The sequence below is a fragment of the Dermacentor albipictus genome, chromosome 3, assembly GCF_038994185.2.
Source record: "Dermacentor albipictus isolate Rhodes 1998 colony chromosome 3, USDA_Dalb.pri_finalv2, whole genome shotgun sequence".
NCBI lineage: Eukaryota > Metazoa > Arthropoda > Arachnida > Ixodida > Ixodidae > Dermacentor > Dermacentor albipictus.
In genome coordinates, this window is record NC_091823.1 from 117,982,323 (window position 1) to 118,002,601 (window position 20,279).

Genomic DNA, 20,279 nt, shown 5'->3' on the forward strand with positions numbered 1-20,279 from the left:
ATCAGCATTCACATCTACGACAAAAAAAATCGCCGCCCAAGGACTCCATACAGAGGGTTAGCCAGTGAAGCTGAAACATGCGACACTGGTGTTTATCACTGTGTTAAAACCAACGTCCCATTAAACGACAGCTTGGTAGGCTGCCGAATCCTCGCTACGCAGTTGGTGCTTGCACTCGGCTGCACAAGCCTGTTCTTGTGCCCCGGCTGCAGCATCGGCACGGCGTAGACAAGCTCATTCCCGATTCTGCTCGCGGCATCACTGATTGAAAACTGCCTGCTCCTCAGGAATACGTATGACGTGTGGCCAATCCATTTGGAGCCGGGGAGAAACTGCTGCTCACGCGTTCAGCTGCGACGGAGAGCGACGATATCATTACTGGCGCTGCCAATCGCACGCTTCACTTTCTCTCTTTCTTTTTCGCGCATACGCATGGGGTTGCACCGGGAGTGCTTTCGGCGTACAGACAACAGACGGACTGACAGGCGAATCGGCTAACCCTATACAGCTGCGGTGTCAAAAAAGAAAGAAAAGAACACGGCGCCGTTCTGTCGCAGATAAACCGTTATTCTTTCAGTGAAACGCACTAACCATTGCTTACCATTCGCGCTGCTTATACTTCGCGCTGCTTACGCCAGCATATGCGCTACCCTCGCTCGTGCATTTATCGTCGCACGCATCAAATCGGTTTTATAAATGTTTCGCTAAAATTTGTGGAGCATTTATGCGGGAGGTTCTTGCGGCTAAACATAACGCTTCAGTGACGTGTACGACAGCCCTGTCTGTATCATTAGGCTGCATTGACGGCCAATCATTCTTCGGAGCGTTCTAGGCTGCAACACCAAACAAAGTGTTTATCTAACACTCCAATAGAAACTCACAAACGCGCAAGATACATTGTGACCGCGATAGTGTGTCGACCTATGCAGACCGCCAACTACGTGTTACTACAATCTTCCGCGCCGTGTACTTGCAAACCTATTTGTCAATACTTCAAATGTTGCTATTAGGCACCCAGCAGCAGCCTGCAGCTTATGGCGTAACCTACATTGGTTCATAAACTTAATACCACATTTTACGGCTACAGCAGTTAAACGCTCAATGTTGGGTTTGCCCTGTGGGTCCATCTCTTCCGTTACTTTCATCATGTATGTTTTCATGAGGCCATGATGTCAGCCCTAGCTTTGCCACTGCAACAGTGGGAAAAAATAGAAAGAAATCGCCACTAGGATTTAAATCCAAGTCACTTAAGCATTCTGCATTCAGTTTTCGCGCACAGTAGCCAATAGGCCATAGTTTTCGGCAGTGGTTATCTGTAATATTCTGCAGGGGTTAGGACGGTCTGATCCCACCAAAGACTCTACCTGCGCACGCTGCTCCCTCGACCTGTTAACGACAGGTTGAGGGACAAATGCGTCCTTGTAAAAGCTTCGACTTGATCAGTCCTTCTTGCTAACCACCGCAGAATGTGCCTTTGCACGCCCTTATTTGACACTACACGTTTTCTCTTAATATAGAAAGCGGAAGAAATGCACATTATTACTAAAAGCACTTTGTATATAAATTGAGACAGGCAAGTGCCTGAGCGACCGTTGTATTGCTTTGGTAAAAAAAACGAACTTGATTATCCCAACAAGTGGTTTTATGCTCGGTGGAATTGACGGTGGCACGAATCAAGTTGTCCCAACTTTCTAACCCTCATTTGTATACATGCGCCAAGATGTGGCATTTTCTGTAACCACATGACGTGCTGTTCTGTTAAAGATTACTGGAGTTGAAGACCAGCGCATGTGACCACATGACATGCTGTTACTTTTTTAAAGGTTGCTGTAGTTGAAGACCAGCGCTCTACCTTTTCTGTCGCCCTTTTGTCTCTGCACCTGCTTTCGTTTTTTTACGTGCGGCACGATGTTTTTGACATATTTAGCATATGCGGAAAAAAAACGAATATATATAATAACATTACAACAGATAATACCACAAATCTGTCTAGGAGCTTTGAGTAGGGCAGATGCATAACTGTAGCAGAGATAAGGAATAGTTCAATAAAATAGCATCGCATGGCCCCCAAATATGCACGGAAGAAACTTCCATGTCAACAACGACAGTATATGAGTAGCTGCCATTTGAGATTCTCCTCTGCCCTCCTAAATGTCTTTATCATGAAATAAAGCCACGCACTCGCCAGGCGATCCACTAGACCATGTTGGTCCTGCTGCACGTGTGCTCAAACAGAGAGGCAACGAAACGAAACAGTCTACGTCATCATGAGAACTAATGCTCTTCTGCTCGCTTTCTGCTTACTGCTTATAATCGGTATGTCGTAGCTGCTCGACTCTGCATTTCGTGTCATACTACGGTTATTTTTGGAGCAATATGCTTCTGGGGTGAGAAGAAATGATAGCGATCATGCCGATGAGTTCAAATGCCCAAGCAGTCCTGCTACTGAGCTTTTCAATGCATTGTCTTTTTTTTGCGAAATACCTTTCTTTGACACGGTTATTACAATATTACAGACGTATTTACCACGTTGTAGAAGACAATAAGAGCCATGTAGGCATGGCCCATGAAGCACGGGTACTGAGGGATAGGAAAAGCATCATAGCGCGAACACGATTATGTGGTGTGATTATGCTTAAAACCCCACATGCTTCTACAGAAGTAAGTCAGCTGCACTCATGCACAAGTAATATTGTATCCCTCGGATAGCTGTTTCTACTACATTGCACAAATCGATGACTGAAATGATAAATGAACAGTCGAGGACTTTGTATTTATGACTTCTACAAAGCCTTGCTGGCGAACTTTGGACATTACTAGGGATGTGTGAAGATGTCCTAAACGACCTGTTTGTTTTCATTTTCTTTGTTACAAGCTATTGTGCTATCCAGTTATTTTGCTATTCAACATAGAGTAAGGAAAAAGGACACTTATTCGAAACCACATCGCAACCTAAATTGCAGCAATCGACACAAAAAGGCTAAAATTAGTTTGCCGTGTGCTTCCGCGGTTCTTTTGGGCTCTTTTCTATAAGGGTCAATTCCTCATTTTTATCACATTGTCGTCAGGCCACATATCCAAAACTTCATTCTCATGCTGTAGCGAAGAACAAAAGTGGGCTTACCGTCGCCACTGCAGACAAAACTCATTCTACTACGGCACTGTGCAGTTCAGTTCCAGATGCTTTATTATGTGTGCTATAGCGCACTTTGAGGTTAGCTATTAGTGTTTCTTTTTCAGCCCTGCAGGCTTCGCGACTGTCGGCTACTCTGTATAGATTTCGAAAGCCTCAGCAAGCAGTATTTTAGCCGGTGAAGAAAAGGTACTGTGGATTGCAGAGAACTAAATGCTTCTCGATTGCTGATGCAACAAAAAAATCTGTGTTTCGAGCTTCGAGGGAGTAATGCAAACAAGCTCCATCAAAACGTTGAAGGCCTTTGATTAAAACTTTTTGAGGGGGTTGAGGGATGTGGGGAAGTAAATTCACTGTAGTTTAGCTGGCCGTGGCACATTGTACAGTTGAGATAGGTTTTTCAGGCACCGCGAATGCCAACCTATGGTCGCGGCTAAGTTTCGCTCTAGAGTACCCCTCCATAACCAAGTCTTTCTAGGTGTGTAGCTATCTCTTTCCAATGTCATGAAATGGACATACGATACTTTGGCTTGACACGAGAGGTTTAAAATGCTAAGCATATTTTAGAGGTGGCAGAATATTACATTTTTTGACTGCGAGCCGAATACGAATAGTATGCAAGGAACACGAAAATGTACAAGAATGCTATTAGAACAAACGACGCAGATATGTTGACACTATTCAACCTTCCAAGCCATGTGCCCATGCACAATGTACGCCGTTGCACCGCTTGGTCTACACCGTTTTGTCGGACTGTGTACCGATTTCAATCAAGCGCCTATAAACTTCCCTGTTACCTTAACACACTTGAACGGAATACCATCTTACTGGAAGAAATATCAAAAAACAAGTTAATTAGCGTTTTGCCGCTCCTGCACTAATGTATGGTGTTTCATTGTTTTTTGGATGTCGCGCTATTGTTTCTTACATCACACAATATTAACAAATGCACTCAGGCTGTTCTCAATTTGGTACGCATATATTCTTACTGATCCCTACTGTATTTTTGCCCCTGAACATTTCCAAATTTCGCAATGTATTCCAATGTTGCCCGTACTTCTCTGCGTTTGTCATGACTAAGCTGTTTCCTCGTCATACTGTCATGTGGGGCGTAATGGGGTTTTTTCAAGCCGCTGCATGCGGCTTTTACCCTTACATCCACTTTCATTCTGTATTCTGACGAAAGAAAGAAATAAAGATTATTCTTATATTATATTATAATATCTAGTTGTCATTCGCAGACACACATATTTGTAGCAGGAGTGTTTTTTTTTGTCATTAATAGGGCCCCACGCTTGTACTGTCTAGTGAAAACACGCCGCATACTATGACGCACAATTAGCATCAGTTTTAAGAAAAAGATCACTAATTGTCCATAAAAAAAGTACACCAATTGCCTCGTAGAAACTTCAGTGCTTTGTTGCAAACAAGCTTTCCAACGATGTATACATGTCGTACAACAAGATTTCTCAATATAGTAAATAATTCGTTGGTAAAAAAGGCGAAAAGTTGTCAAAAAGAAAACTGCTGAAGAACTTGCTTGGCGTAGCCACATGTAAAAGGACTCGTTCCAGGAAAAACACACTTGTTCTAAAATAAAACCAAAAACAGCTACTATGATGTCACTGCAAGGAACACTAAATTACAAACTAGATGGACGAATCACTTGTTTTCCAGTCTGCTATCTTGCACAACCGGAAACACTGCTGCCACGAATCATTTTGTTTCTGCATTGCTTAAAGATCCTTTCTCGTTGTTTCACTTGCCATGATTAGCAGTGACTTGTTTAGCAGACGGAGCACAGTAGCAATAGGGTATCAGTCGGTTATTGCGAAATGTTTGCCTAGGTACGTGCAAGTTCATTTTCGCTCAAATGTATCATGTGCGATTCACATTCTTAACTTCAAATATGTGCCTCCCCTAATATATATATATATATATATACATATATACATATATATATATATATATATATATATATATATATATATATATATATATATATATATATATGTATGTATCGCGCTTTGCGAATGCACGTATAATCACTATTCTTCTCCTGGCAGAAGTCATACGTGCACCTTGTCTTTATGCGCTTATTCAGTCGTCGTTTAGTTGCCAAACAAATTATTTCGATAACGTGCACTTGTCAATAAGATAAAAACATTGTCAATCATGCGGTATTACCGCTCAGATGCCAAGAAAACTAATGCGGATTCCTAGAAAATCTTGGGCGTTACAGAAACTTTCCTCCTAGTCCTAGTATAGAAGATGTGACGATCGTGTTTCCATATCAGCTCGGCGTTGCCGACACCCACCATCGGCGCGAACAGTTCAAGGCAGCCACACGCTCCTATGGTATTGTGCTTCAATATCTGAGCACTGTGCACGTTCCATTTGTAGCATATAAATCAAGTCATTTCAAACTACAGTCGGAGGTAAAAATTTTTTCGCTGAAAAGAACGACAATGATCATCAATGTAAACTAATTGCCAAACGCCTATAGAATGTTATGCGTTTTATTTACATATAGAGCGATTGAGACCGTGTATTCGTTGCAGTGTAAATAGTTCGGTACCTTTTGTTGTTGTTTTTATTGCGCAATTCTGTAGAGAACGAAGCCGTTAACCAGCCCATATGTCGCAGTAGCATAGGTGGACCGCACATGCTTCTCAAACAGCTGTAATAGCTGGCATTCTTCATGCAACGCACCGTGCATCTCGGTCGCGCGAGCACACGCACCCTTCGCACCGGCGCCTTTCTATGGGCAGTAAAGTACCAACATCAGACCTCCACCAACTAAGCGTGAAAACTTGCGAAAGAGCCATACAAGTCTATTAGCTTTAGTGCATGCTTTATCGAGCTATAGAACAACATATTTTTTATGCTTGCAATGATGTGTTACTAAAAGGGACGATCCATTTGCCACGTGTACCCACTGACTTCATCTTTGAGTTATATTTATTTATAAACGTCTACGCGGAATAGGTTTTCCTAGCGTGTGCGCACCGAGTCGTGGGATAACGTGGCAGGCCGCGGTTCAAGTGCGCCGTGCTAAACGAGTTCTCGAATTGCAGTTTTTGTTTTCACGAACCAGAAATAAACCTGAAGAGGAATCTCTGGCCCGTGAGCATGTACAAAAACTCATCCGCTTTGTTTGTTGTTGTTATGCACCTTTGTTCAGCCCGTTTGTGCGAAATGCTAGAGAGAGCATTCAGATTGCCAAAATCGTGGACGCAGTGGGCTCAAGATAAGTCTTGGCACATCGGTACCTTCATCATGAGCGCTATTTTATGGAGAGCTCTAACTATTGTCTTTTCCCTTTATTCAGCTCGCAGTGATTCGAAGAAATCCTGCAGTGAAGGTTTCAAATGTGTAGCTAAAAGACAGTGTCCGTCCGAAGGGCAAAAAAATACGCAGTCTTGCAGAGGAACCAGAAAGATTTGCTGTGAAGTTCGTAAGTATCATCTTCATGTTTGCCACAATCAAATGAAGCTTATTTTTGAGTTTTTATATGCAGTCAGCATTAGTACCTGATTTGCCAGTACCACTGGAAAGCTGTGGCTATAGAGTAATAGCCAACTACTCTGTAATAAAGCAGTCAAAAATGTAAAAATCCTTTCCTAGTGGCTGTTGCACACTCAGTTTACAGAATGCCAGCTATTTGTACTACCTTTGCGCCGAGAATGTAGATAAATGTAGGCACCGCAAGTGCTGGCTGAGATTGTTCAAGATTTATCTAGGCCAGAATAACTTTAATAAAACAAGTACGGTGGTTGGGAGCACTGTTTGATGTTTTTAATCATGACATTTAGGCGCACGTTAACGTGAGAGGTCGTGCATGTCCCGAATTTGGATACGGCGTGATGCCACGCCGTATCCAAATTCGGATTGAAAGACTGACAATCAGCATTGTCAATCTTTTAACTAGAGGTTAAGCCAGGAAGCTATATGCTCGAATGGTACCAAGTCGAGCACGCATTCAACAGGTTAAAGTGCACCGCATTATTTATTAAAGTATAAGCACCAACTTAAAACAATGTGCGTCGTGAATCGTAACTTTCTACTGGGACGGTAATATTGCATGTGAGGCCCCGATATGGTAGCTTCAATTAAGGTTAAAAATTATTAGGTACGCGAACAACCAAAACATAATTAAAGGAAAATGTGACATCCACCCAATTGTAGCAATTGGTACAAAGAAAACCTCCACGGATTCCTCGAAAGAAAAGCCTCGCAGCTGAAGAAAAATTCGTTTTAGTCCGGAACTCGAACACGGGACCACCACCTTTCGGGAGCAGCCACTCTACCATCTGAGCTAACGTGCCTAACCAGCTGACTGGGCGAAGTCGAATATGCCAACAACTCGAAACAAAGGCAAGGGTTTGATAATAATAATATTATGGGATTTTAGGTGCCAAAACCACTTCCTGATTATGAGGCACGACGTAGTGGAGTACTCCGGAAGTTTCGACCACCTGGGGTTCTTTAACGTGCACCTAAATCTAAGTACACGGGTGTTTTCGCATTTCGCCCCCATCGAAATACGGCCGCGGTGGCGGGGATTCGATCCCGCGACCTTGTGCTCAGAAGCCTAACACCATAGCAACTGAGCAACCGCGGCGGGTAAGGCAGGAGTTTGACGCCAAGAGGTTTACTTGTCTCCACCTTGTGGGTTTCCGCATAACTATCACGTGTACCTCAATGTAATTGTAATTAGGTGTAAGAAGACTAAATGGAAATCATCAGCCTTAGCAGTCAACAAGAGTTCGTAATTTTGTAGTCAGCCTTTGAAACACTGGATGAGTACACTTGGGTGATTGTAACCTAAATAAGATATCTAGAGGAAGCATTTTTCGTTGCAGCCACTTTACCTCAATGTATCAATAAAGTTCCGCTGTCCCAGCAGCACCATCTGTCGTTTAACAGCTTGTTTACGTTGGACATCGAGAATTTCAGTCGAAAGAATATTGTACTTGCCGACATATTCTCACGTTCCCACAGCAATTCTCAGCACGTGACTAATAATCTCCTAGCCGAAGCTTATACATACAGCGACGGACTCCAATGACTCCCCAAGGGCAACTCTTCGTTCAAGCTACAGGACATCGTGCCTCTTAGTCAAAGACCAGCATCTACTGTGATTATCCCCAAGACAACCCACGCCTTTCGTGCCCTCATCGCATCACCTTAACCTCTTTAATCACTTGCGCAACCTCCACCTTCCTGGCTTCCACGCCTGCATGCACCTCGTGGCTGACCGCTACGTTTGCCTTTCATGCAGCGGGAAGGTCAAACGTGAACGCGCATTCAGTGACAACGTCCCGAAATTACCCGCACGTCAGTGCGCCAATAGGAGCACTCGCCTAGCCTTCAGAGCGCTCCCTACATGCCCACGCATAATTGGTACCTTTCCACCTGATGCGTCTTATCCCTGATGCTTCACTAGACGGTCTGAATTGTGACTCTACAAGAGGATCGGCGCCGAGGTCATCGCGCCGACTTTTTTCGCCGGTAGGATACCCTGTTTCGACAAACCTTGTCGCCTTAGAACCGGTCAAGCACGGCAGTAAGAATCCCGACTCTTCAGGATCCTTATGATATCCACCGGTTCTTTAGCGACTGAAGACACCAGTTGCCACCCTTGTGTCAACGGGATGATCGAACGCTTGCACAAGGTAGTTCAAAGCAGCAATCATGTGCCACCCCAACTCAACCTTCCTTGCGGCTTTCTAAGTAGGCGCCCAAGGTGTCTGCACCATTAACAAGCCAAACGTTCGAGTGACGCCTGCAGACCTCGTCTACCAGAAGCCCCATTGCCTTCCCGGGGAATTCCTCTCGGCATCGACGCGCCGCTCCAAATCCCAATCATTTCGCGGCCGCGCTCCAGCGCTCCACCACACCTCCATCCGTTGCCACCAGCGCATCATTCCACCCAAAATCATAGGTTGGAAAGAGCTCGCAACATGAACCCATGGCGTTCTCCGCAATGACCCGATCCGTGCTTCTTTCCGATCCCCTTACACAGGAACCAAACGTGTTATCCTTCGTGGCGAGGGATGTTTCAACATGCGCAACAAAGGCAAGGGCGTTCGCGTCTCCATCCACAGACTGAAGCCTGCATGAATTCTTTTCTACAAATCACTAACACCCAGCGTACTTCCGGAAGTCCATAAAACTTGCACATCTCCGCACTGCTCATATTGACCTTTTTCGTGGAGCAGTTTGTTGTAGAGAAACGAGATGGCGCTTTCGACGACACGCCGCACGCCGCCTCAGTGACAACGCACGAATAGGAAACCATCACCGCTTCCACCTTGCTTCTGTGCGATCAGCTGTCGGAAATGCAACTGAGTTTTCGCTAGCGCACTATGCTCCAATCATGCCGGATTGAACCTTGTGGATTGAAGACATGTGCAGCAGTTGGCTGAAAAAATAGTGGCTGACATATTAATGAATCTCTGTAGCCATGATCGCGTACCGTTGCTGCAACTGTCCGTACGTGTTACCGGCGCTTCGAGATCTATGCTTTTCTTCAAGGATACAGAATTTTGCTCATCCGCCAGTGATTTGTCGCGAACATTCAAAGAAAGTGCCTCTGCCCCGGAGAATGGGCAAAAGTGAGCGCCACTCGTTAAACAATGACAAAAGGATTAGCGGCCGCTTCCTGTGATAGTACATTTCGCGCACATTATCAACACAGATCTACGCCAACTGGCACGGAATCTTACGTCAACTTAATCGCCAAAGTGTCAATATGTGAAAGGGCACAAATTTGAATATATGAGCACCATATAGGCACAATAAACGATGGACTCCACTGATAACGCATGGAAGGTCAAAACTGAATGTTTTGTCATGGTTCACGAGAGTAAGCGAGTCACCAGCGATAATACATCTTTGCTACAAGGTATTGCAATCTACAAAACAGCTACGTTTTAAGCTTCGCGCGCAGCAAGAACAAATAAATTGAAACTGATCAAACGCGCGAGCGAATAGGCACAACATAATCAGATAGTGACCGCACTAAGGAAATTTACTTAGTCAGTAACGTAACATGCCGCTGCTTCAAAATATTTGTCAAATAAAGAACGAAAAGCAAAGCACAGTAATCCTGATTCAATTACTGTGCGCAAACTTTGGGTAGCTAGGAATGCATATTTAGCCTTGCTTTTAAAGCAAGCACCATATAAGCTGCTGGCGCCGTTTGGGCGTATCTTATACAGCTTCCAAAGTGCTATTGCATGTTCTCTGAAAATGTGGCCAAAGCTTTACGTCTTTCACCCTGTCATCGTCTACGATATTGCTTGAAACAGAAGTTTGCTAAGCCGCACCGGTGTTATACACACCCATTGTAAACACGGAGGCAATGCAGGTAGTTGAGTAAGGGACTCGTCACCATGTGATCAAACATGGCAGGGCCTACGGGATAGTCAAGAAAAGCGTCAATACCACCAGTGATGGCCGGGCGGAGCAGTTCGGGTGCGGGTGCTGAATTTGAAGACAGTCGCATTTTAGCATCCTTGTGTTTGTACAAATCGTGAAACTCTTACCTAATTCTTGTTATTTATACACAACTGGCCGCAGGTGGGATACGAACCCACGTCTTCGCACCCGGTAACAGTGATGCCTTCAGCGAGCATGTGTGTTTTTTTTTACCTGTTGCCTCGACCGAAAAAGATCACGTACACGTGACGCCTGCTGCAAAAATAACACTCCCAATGTTAATTCTAGTAGTAAAACATAAATACGTCAGAACGTCGATGTTAAAACGCCGCCGTAGTAGCTGAATTCGTAAGGGCATCACACGCCTACAGCGAAGACGTGGGTTCGTATCCCCCACAAGGCTAGTTGTTTTTAGTGGCGCGAGCACCGAGTGACTCTCTTTTTTCTCGTACAGCACTTCCGGTTCACAGCCTGAGATGACTGGGGATGAAGTCCAAAATAAATTAGAAAACAATAGACAAGAAAGAGCATCGTACAAAATTCACAGATTTTATTATAGATATCATACCAGAGCATACGTTTAGTTAAAAATTGAGTGACTCAAAGCCTTAAGGGCTCTGCTCAAATTTCTAAGTGCTTGTGAATTGTGCCACCGAAGCTCTTTGGTGCTGTAGTGCGCCACATCGCATTATTGTGTGAATTTTTCTCACCTTATTTGTCTTCTTTTACTTTTTTCCCATTACCCCTTTCCACAGCACAGGGTCGCCAGCCGGCACTTACACTGGCTAACCTCCCTGTCTTTCCTTCCCTTTGTATCTCTCTCTGAGATACTGAAAAGTCTGGAAGAATCATAATTATTCAGAAATCACTGATTACTACACACCGAAGCACAGAATTGTAGACTTTAGAGACCCTCCACGGGAGCACGACCTTGTCTAAATTCCTGGAAACCCCTAAGTAGAAAGCTGAAGTAATCACGTCACTAATGGCTTTTGTGTCACACACAAGAAAGTGGCGTGATATTCACCAGCTAATTAATGGAAAACAGTTGCCTGGCACAGGCTGAACATCTGCGTAGCAGAGCGGATGTGGCGTGACTCCCTGCTCTCTCTCTTCTCTCTCGGCAAGCACCTGCTCGCTCGCTCATTCGCAACAGCTGCGCGCGCGCGCTCTTTGCTTGCTGTGACGTCAGCACCGGATAGAATGCCTAAGGTGCGCTTCCTGACCCACTGGTTAGGCGGATGCGCCCCGCCAGGTGGTGTGCGCGGCGCTTCCTCTTTGCCATCCCTCGCCCTAGCCCGCATATCGTGCCAGGGTAAAGTCGTTCGTTCGCTTAACCTAAACGACACGAACACCGAGGTGGGAGTGCCACTCAGAGACACTTATGCAAAGGACTAGGGTCACTGACCATTTTTCATCCACTTTCATTTCCATTATTTTCTATTTCTTTAATTCCGATATAAGTATAAGTAATTTCCCCTATGCTTTCCTTGGTGTCTTAATCGGCTTCTTATATGTCAGTCCGGTCAAGTAATCCATCTGCAGAGACAATTCTAGAGCATGTTCAAGCAATTCTTTTAAGTTTAAACTGAATGCATAGGCACACCAGTGAGACTTGCCATACCCGTCCCTCCGCCCTTATCTATAGTTATTAACGTAATCGTTTGCGTGACCAACTCTGGTATTACCAAACAGCACACTCACCTATGGCTGCAGCTGTACAAACCAAATGAAATGTATCTGTGACATAGTGAGTTGTCAGCTGAATATTGAACCTCCTAAAATTATAAAAAAATTAGAGGACCCTTAAGCTTCACTTTCAAGAATGGAACGCGATAGCGTTGTCGCACCCCGTTCGCACCGCCCGCTCAAAACGGCCTATGCGAGCCAAACGTCGTGATCGGCGCGGACAGCCGGGCGGCGACACGCCATGAAGGCGGACGCGAACATGGGGCGAGTGGCGCGCCACGTGTCGGGCAGCGCCGTACATTGCAAGGAGGGGGTTGTGCGCGTGCGCAGTGCGCAGAAGAAATGTAGCGGAAACGTACTTCGCTACTCGTGTAAGTGCGGCTCCTGTAATTTACATGCTCAAAATTACCAATGTACACCGCAGTATAACTTTCTACGGCACGTTTCTAAGGCAACACCGCATTCACTAGGGGCGCTTTGTCCAGCTTTGAACTACCGAACTCGTGGCTGAGTAGTAGCGGCTCCGTCTCACACTCCGGAGACCCTGGTTTGATTTCCACCCAGCCCATCTTGCAAGTTGTTTTTTTTTATTTATTAATTGCTTACCGGGATTTCTCGCTCACGGCCAACGCCTATGACACCGCCTTTTTGCGACACGAGCTCCTTAACGCTGTCGCGTTGAAATATTTCCACTGCTTTAGTGGTCCATGCTATGCAACGTACGGGGGATACCGTTTGCTTTGTGGGTTCCATTTTAATACACGTAGGAAGCATTTCAATCTGACAGACTACATCTTCTAAAGCAAACATTGAGCCAGCCTGTTAGTATACGCACGTTAAGCTCCCCATAATTCATTTTGATCGCAAAAATTGATTCTTTCCATTTAGCCAAACGTCTGCAGATTTACCAGCCGGGATTTCTAAATGCATTGCTGCAAGATGAATGCAATTGGCATGCCATACATCTATGGTGCCACGTGGCTAAAAGTATTCAGCTCCGTAACCCCTAATAGTTTGGCCGAGCATGGGCTTCTGTCCAGCAAGCGCTGGTCCGGATGGCACGCTTTGTATAACTAGACTTTTACTTGGCGGTGTTATCTCTTTGTTGGCAGAATGCAACCTTAAGGACTTAATTATCCCGAGTTTCTTCTAAAATTGTCGCACGTGAATCCTAAACTGGGAGTTCAGAGCTAGGCAGTAGTTGGACGCTTTATTGTAAACGCTTGTGGAGGCGCAACCTGTTTTCCACGTTAAAATATGCGCGGTAGACATTACAAAACAAGCACATTATATGAACATAGGCTCAGACAGAAAGCACCGACTTGATGCATCCGCAGTGCTTAGACAGAAAGAGAGCGGTTTTGATCAGAGAACAAATAAGTATAGCCGATATTCTAATTGACATTAAGAGAAAAAACTGGAGCTGGGCAGGTCATGTAATGCGCCGGTTAGGTAACCGTTGGACCATTAGTGTTACAGAATGGGTACCAAGAGAAGGGAAATGCAGTCGAGGACGGCAGAAGACAAAGTGGAGTAATGAAATTAGGAAATTCGTGGGCGCTACTTGGAATCGGCTGGCGCAGGACAGGGGTTATTGCAAAGCACAGAGAGAGGCCTTGTCCTGCAGTGGACATAAAACAGGATGACGATAATGATGATAATGATGATGATGGTGATGATGATGATGATAATGATGATGATCAAGTACTTGCCTGGCTCGAGCTAATTCGAAGTTTATTTTTGGACAATGGTGAAAATAATTTCCACTTTTTTAAGATCTAGGATCGTGTAAATGCGGTGTGCCATCCTTCACTAAATGCGCTTAGTCGTATTTTGTATCGTTGTGGAGCCCCAAACGTCAACTAGGTCACTTCGAAGAACTCTTACGCCACTATTTTAGTCCATATGTAGTTTTGCAAAGCCTAAATGATGTCAACAAGAGAGTGATCCCAGCAGATTCTTCACGGTGCTCCTGCCGTAAGCCTGTGCCAAAAATCGTGCAAGTATTTCGGAGGAAGCCTTAGTACCCACGATGTCTTACCTGGGGCGCTATAACGTAAAACTATTCCAAACTTTTCTATTCCAATTCTGCTATCAGCCCTCCACGATTGGTCAAAAACTTTTTTCGACCACCCCCACTTCACCTGTCTGTCACGCAACGTCACGAAAACCGCGATACGTCCCCATCTGATATGATGTGCACACACTGATTATGCATGGTTTGACAGAAAAAAGAAAAACAGTTATTTCTGATTCGACCCCTTTTCGCCATTAGCCCTCGGCTATTGGCAAAAAGTTTTCGGGCTGCACCCACTTCACTTGCCTGTCACGTGACGTCACAAAACCGCAAGAACTCACCGCGTCAAATTGACGTGTACGCGATAAAGTTGCATTAATATGCCGAACAAAACTGAATTTTCTTCGGAATAGCCGCAGGCTGCCCCGTTCCGAAAGGAATAGAAGATGGCTGCCGCCGATCGCTCAGACGCTGGCTACTCGCACCTGCCGGAGAGCATGGGGGTATTTGCGTATAATAAAACTTCTTGCGTGGCCGTGTAACGTTTTCGAGCACTTTCGACACGTTTACCCCCTCATTCTGTCAACTCTTCTTTGCTGAGGGTCCGTTTTAGCGTCATTCTTGAGCTTCCGTTGCATGCCGCCGCGATTTTCGACCAGCCACCGCAAGCTAAGTAAGGGAAAGCCGACCAATAGTAGACGCCGGCACCACCCTCTTCATCCGGTCATCGACTTTCAGTGCAGTGGCTTGGTCCTATCGAATCCCTCTCCACTTGAGCGTTCTCCTCGCCTCTTGTCAGCCAATTAGATACGACAAGCCGCTCAGTGTAGGCAACGTTATTCGTTTTTCAAGCAAACAAAAGTGACCTCCTATGAACGAGGAGAGCGTTTGATTGGTCTCTTCAGACAACCCTGTGGGTGACCGCCCGGTGCTTGCGTTGGTGCTTACGCAAATTTGACGTCAGGAGATTGGAATAGAAACACATTGGAATAGTTTTACGTTATAGGGCCCCTGTTCTGTACTACCATAATTATTACGATCATATCGGAAGCCCATTTTCGGACTAGTTGGATGCAGAAGACGACGTGAATGACCTTGGTGCTTGTTGCCTCAGGAAGGAACTCTGCTACAGGGGCAGGAGGATTACGCACAAGGCCGGCAGCCGCACCTTCTGCTCGGACATGGACGCATCTGCACTCCGAAACAGCTGAGACATTTCTTCGACGAACATGCCAACGCTGTCGTTCGGCCTCTAATTTCGTCAGCGAAGATTTGTGGTTCACGAACCATATGCGCGCTCAATCCTCGTTGAAAAGTAGACATGCTGGTTTTTCTTGGTGTAGTCCTAGTCATTGATGCGGGTGACTAGTTCGAAGCCGTCCAACTAATCTTCAACGTCCTCTAATGCGTCGCGTGGAAAGATCGTGGCGCTCCTGGCGTGTGAGCAATTCGAGGGTCAGGAGCAGCTTGGGTTTCCTGTGTCTGACATGCGGCACTGGTGGACATTCTTGTCGATGGACTTGCCAGCAGGTTGAACTCAGGTGGCACTCCTTGCAGGTGACGGCTTCCTCGGGCGACTTGGGGTTGGGAAGGTAGTGGCCTCTACAGCTTCGGGAGCAGTTTGCCTAGGATGTCGGGCTATCCAGCATCTCCACTAGTTGGTCGCGAGAGGAGAGGCAAGAGACGTACCGTGGCAGTGAACGGCACTTTTTCTGAAGTGGTAACAACCAGCAACGTCGTTCACATCGTCTTCTACATCCAACAAGTCCGGAAATGGGCACCCCATCTATGATGGTAATTATGGAATGGACATGTAAAACACCCGCGGCAGTATTAAAGGGATTTAATCAGCCGCCATTTTGTGGTACCTTCTATTCGGTGTAGCGAAATGATAGGGCACTGCTGTCGCTAACAGAAACAGGTTCGAGGAGGCCTCGATGGGAATTCGGAACGCAGGCCACTGCTATACACGCGGCATTGTTTTGAGGTTGGAGGTTTCTGCGTAGTCGACCGACTGAACTCGGTAGGCATTCTTGTTACTCAGGCCACTTGAAGGCTTGTAATTTGGACAACTTCCAAATAAATGTTTAAGAATTATCGCAGTAGATCAACTTTGTGAGTAAAGCGTGGGCAGCTACTTTAGGCCGCATAAAAAGAACAACAAGCTATAATCGTCGACATAGTAAGCATAAAGCGTGGCAAGCTGCGTTTAAAACACGCCCGATAATAGTGTCTGCTCTAGGGATAAATTAATTTCATATGAAATATTCAGTACCTATTGCAAAACTGTTCAAACGAGCAGGAAGGCCCTCACCTCCAAAATTCATACAATTGATGTGATTACGTATATTGTCTTGTACTCATATAATGTACTCCCCAAGCAGTTTTCAGTCAAGGGAATGTGGCCATGCGGTACCATGCTTGTGACCTGCCATTGTAACCCACAGGTGTGGTGTTGAGCTGCACAACCCGAGTTAACGGGTTTGATCCCGGCCTATGCGGTGGCATTTCTACTAGGCAAAATGCGATAAAAAACGGGCAGAACACATCTACTCATGATTGTCGTTGGTGATGCGGTTAGCACTGCAGCAAGGTGGCGACAGAGGGTACTGCCACCACGGAAACGCGTGTGGGAGATGGGTGTGCAACCGGGCTCCTCTTTCGCGCTCCCGTCTGGGCACACTTCTTCATATAGCACAGAAGTGGGGCATGTCTGAATGAATACTCAGACATGGTAGTCTTCAAATATACGATGCAGCTTCGATCCCTCCTAGCAGCATGAACATTTCACAGGACTTTTTTGTCTATTAAAGAGCACCACACATCTAGTGGAAGATATCCAGTGACCCAAGTCAGCGTTAAAGGGTTAAAAGGGTTACATGAGCGGCACATAGCCCATGTCGCATCGCTGTGGCACATACCCAGTGACAAAAGTTGGTGACACAGAATTTCATTGATGTGTCAAAGCGCTACAATAAAAAGATGGTACATATGCAGTGGCACTTACCCAATATCCCAAGTTGACGTGAAAGAGGTTCATGGAAAAGAGTGAGAAACAAGGAGGAGCAGGTAGGTTAGCCAGACGGACATCCGGTTCGCTAACCTGGGCAGGAAAGAGGGCATGATTGATTAAAAGAAGTTGAACATAAAAAATTAACAAGGTGCCTAGTAGGACTACATGGCAAAGTTCATGTTCCACAGATCCTGCAATGCACCAGAACACGCACAAATAAGCATTGCCCTGTCTGCATTTCTGTAAATTTTGTTTCTATTGCGGTACGCCTGAAAATCTGTTTAACATGAATGAATACTTCACCCGCTCCACACGTAGTAGGCCTAGTGTTCCTACAAGCAGAGTGGCACATACCCAATCACTCAAGTGGTTCCTAAACTTGGTGTCGTACGCGGTTTCCTCGGAACATTAGCGCGATGCTGTACCCATTAGGCCGTAGACGTAAATGTGACTCAAGTTGACGTGCAAGAGGTTACGCGCGGACAATGGATAAACGTACTGAAAACTGCCTGGTATTAATAAATACCTGCAATCGTATTAAAACGCTAGTGTATTGTAGGCGCGCAATAAAAGTATTCCAGTATCTACAATAATCTAGAGTATACCAATTAGACGCGCCTTATTATGAGATCGTGCTTTTGGCGAGCAACACACCTGACTTTATCTGATTATAAATTTTACCAGACAAGTAATTTATATGTTCTAATGTATGCAGAAAATATGTCCGTTTACTTCCTTGTCCAATCAGTTATTGCATAGCTAACTTGGCGCGAATGCTTATAATGTACAAGGTGGTTCCGGTTTGCATCACTTCTACACATTTCATCCTGTAGCGTTCACTACTTAACCACTGTGGAACAAAACACAGGCTGCACTTGTTTCACCTAGACTATGGTAAAGCATTGGCATTAACCTCTGTTCATGTCACGTGTTGAATTTATTGCAGCTGAGATGTTGCTCATATGACGTGGTAAACAAGTATACGTTGAAGCTGAACGAATTGGTAAACTGAACTAATGGTTCAACTGGGTGATAAAAGATGCCGGTCCCCCCGTTTGTCTGTTACTTACACTCTTGAATCTGAAAAATGGTGAATCTTGTTTTGGGAATATCTAGATATACTATCTTCACAACGCCAAATGGCCATTCTTGTAAGCTTCTTGCTTCCTTCCTAGCAAGGTCACATATTTAACTTTATGATAACACCATCCTCTGTTTAATTATAAAGGGTAACTGTGGAGCACTCGGAGGTAGCACTGTCTACTTCCCTTTTCTGGAAGCTCTCCTGGCGACAGTACTTCGTCTAAACTTATTGCAGTTGTAAAATATCTTTCCTTAAAGAATTAGCCATTGCTCGTTTGCCAACGTGTGTCTCCTAAGTACCTTTTGATTATCACTTACTGTTATTTATTAGTAATTGCTTTATTATTTACCAACGTGTGTTGACTTAAGTAACCTGTTTGGTTTGGACTGGCTCGTCTTATCATTTGTTTTCTCCTTCTCTAGGGAAGAAAGACACCTGTTCTCTCTTTCGCGGAACATGCAAACCTAACAATACAAGCTGCCAATCATTGAAGAATGCAAGCGAGTCCTGCGGTAAAAACAAGAAATGTTGCATAAACCTGCCGTAGGAAAACTATTTTGCTGCGCGCCAAGCCTCCGTGTACTTGAAAACATTTGCGGCGGACCGTAAATTAATATCACCTATTTCCTTCCGCCTGATTATTTTTTCGTAATAAAGGCGTGTTTGGCACAAAAGTATAAGCACAAACAGCCTGTGTTCTAACTTATTTTTTTCTGATCAAGTTTGCTTTGATTTATATTTACTAACCCAGTTGAAAAATACACCAGACCAGTTTGGTGTGTTCTGCTGTTTTCTAGTGTAAGTACCAGCATATTCTGGCGTTACCTGGTGGGCACACCAGAGCCGCCTGGTGTGTTCTGATGTTCACACCAGGGTGGCTTGGTGTGCTCTGGTGTGCACACCAGAGTAGCTTGGTGGGCTCTGGTGTGCACACCTGATTGACTTGGTGTGTTGTGGCATGCGCATCAAAGTGGTCTGGCGCCATCTTTTGTGCACACCATGGTTTTCTGGTGTGTACCCCACAGCATAGTCTAGAGTACCATCGTGTGTACATCACTGTAGGGCATTGCTGTCTGGCGTACATGATAGTATGTTGTGATGTAAACTTAGCTTTTGCACACCTTCTTCGGTTTATACAGTTCATTTTTCTTGTTCTGGTATGCTTAAGGCTTTCTAAATGCTAAATTTGCTGCTTTCAACTTAGCACAGCCATCACATTAAAACTTATTTCCTTTATTTGAACGTGCTGTAGCCCCGAACGGCCATTGCAGGAATGCGGAGTACTCAATGCAAATTGAGTAAAGAATAAAAAAGCAACAACAAAAGGAAAACAAGATGCAATGCAAGATCGGTGGTTGACATGTGATATCAAATAATTCATCATGATGACAATTAAAGAACGAACATGACCAGGTAAAGCATTCCACAGTGCTATAGTGTGGACAAAAACACCATTTAAATGTCTTGGTGCGGTGATGAGGAGGCACTTTCTGCCAGGATGGCGTGAAGCGGGTGTAAGACCACCTGTCGTGATGAAGCTGCTAGGTAAAGGAAATTGTCAAGAGGTAATCATAGCATGGAAAAACTTAAATGACTCAATATGGCGATATTCAGACAGAGTGAAAAGCTGAATTTTTAAAAGATGGGAATAACTGCAATGGAAACCATTGCAAGAGAGCTGTGCCTCAAAATTCTGACAGAAAACATTACTTGAGTTATGGTATCGTAGTCAAGAACACAAAAGTTTCAATGACCAGAAGTTACACTTTTATTTGCAAGATTGCAGAATACATGTGAAAGCTGCTTCATCAAATGATACATTGTGTGTGTGCGCGTGCGTGTGTGTGTGTAAGACGCATATATTTCTAAGGTGTGTCAATTTACAATTACATTTTGT

General features: G+C 44.9%; 1 long non-coding RNA gene across 1 annotated transcript; it reads left to right on the forward strand.

Annotated features, from left to right (window-relative positions):
• The first annotated feature begins 2,186 nt into the window (after positions 1–2,186).
• LOC135915611 (uncharacterized) lies at positions 2,187–19,069 on the forward strand. Its single transcript, XR_010568685.2, has 3 exons — positions 2,187–2,316; positions 6,465–6,590; positions 18,805–19,069. It is a non-coding gene; the product is annotated as an uncharacterized lncRNA (long non-coding RNA).
• The last annotated feature ends 1,210 nt before the right edge of the window (positions 19,070–20,279 follow it).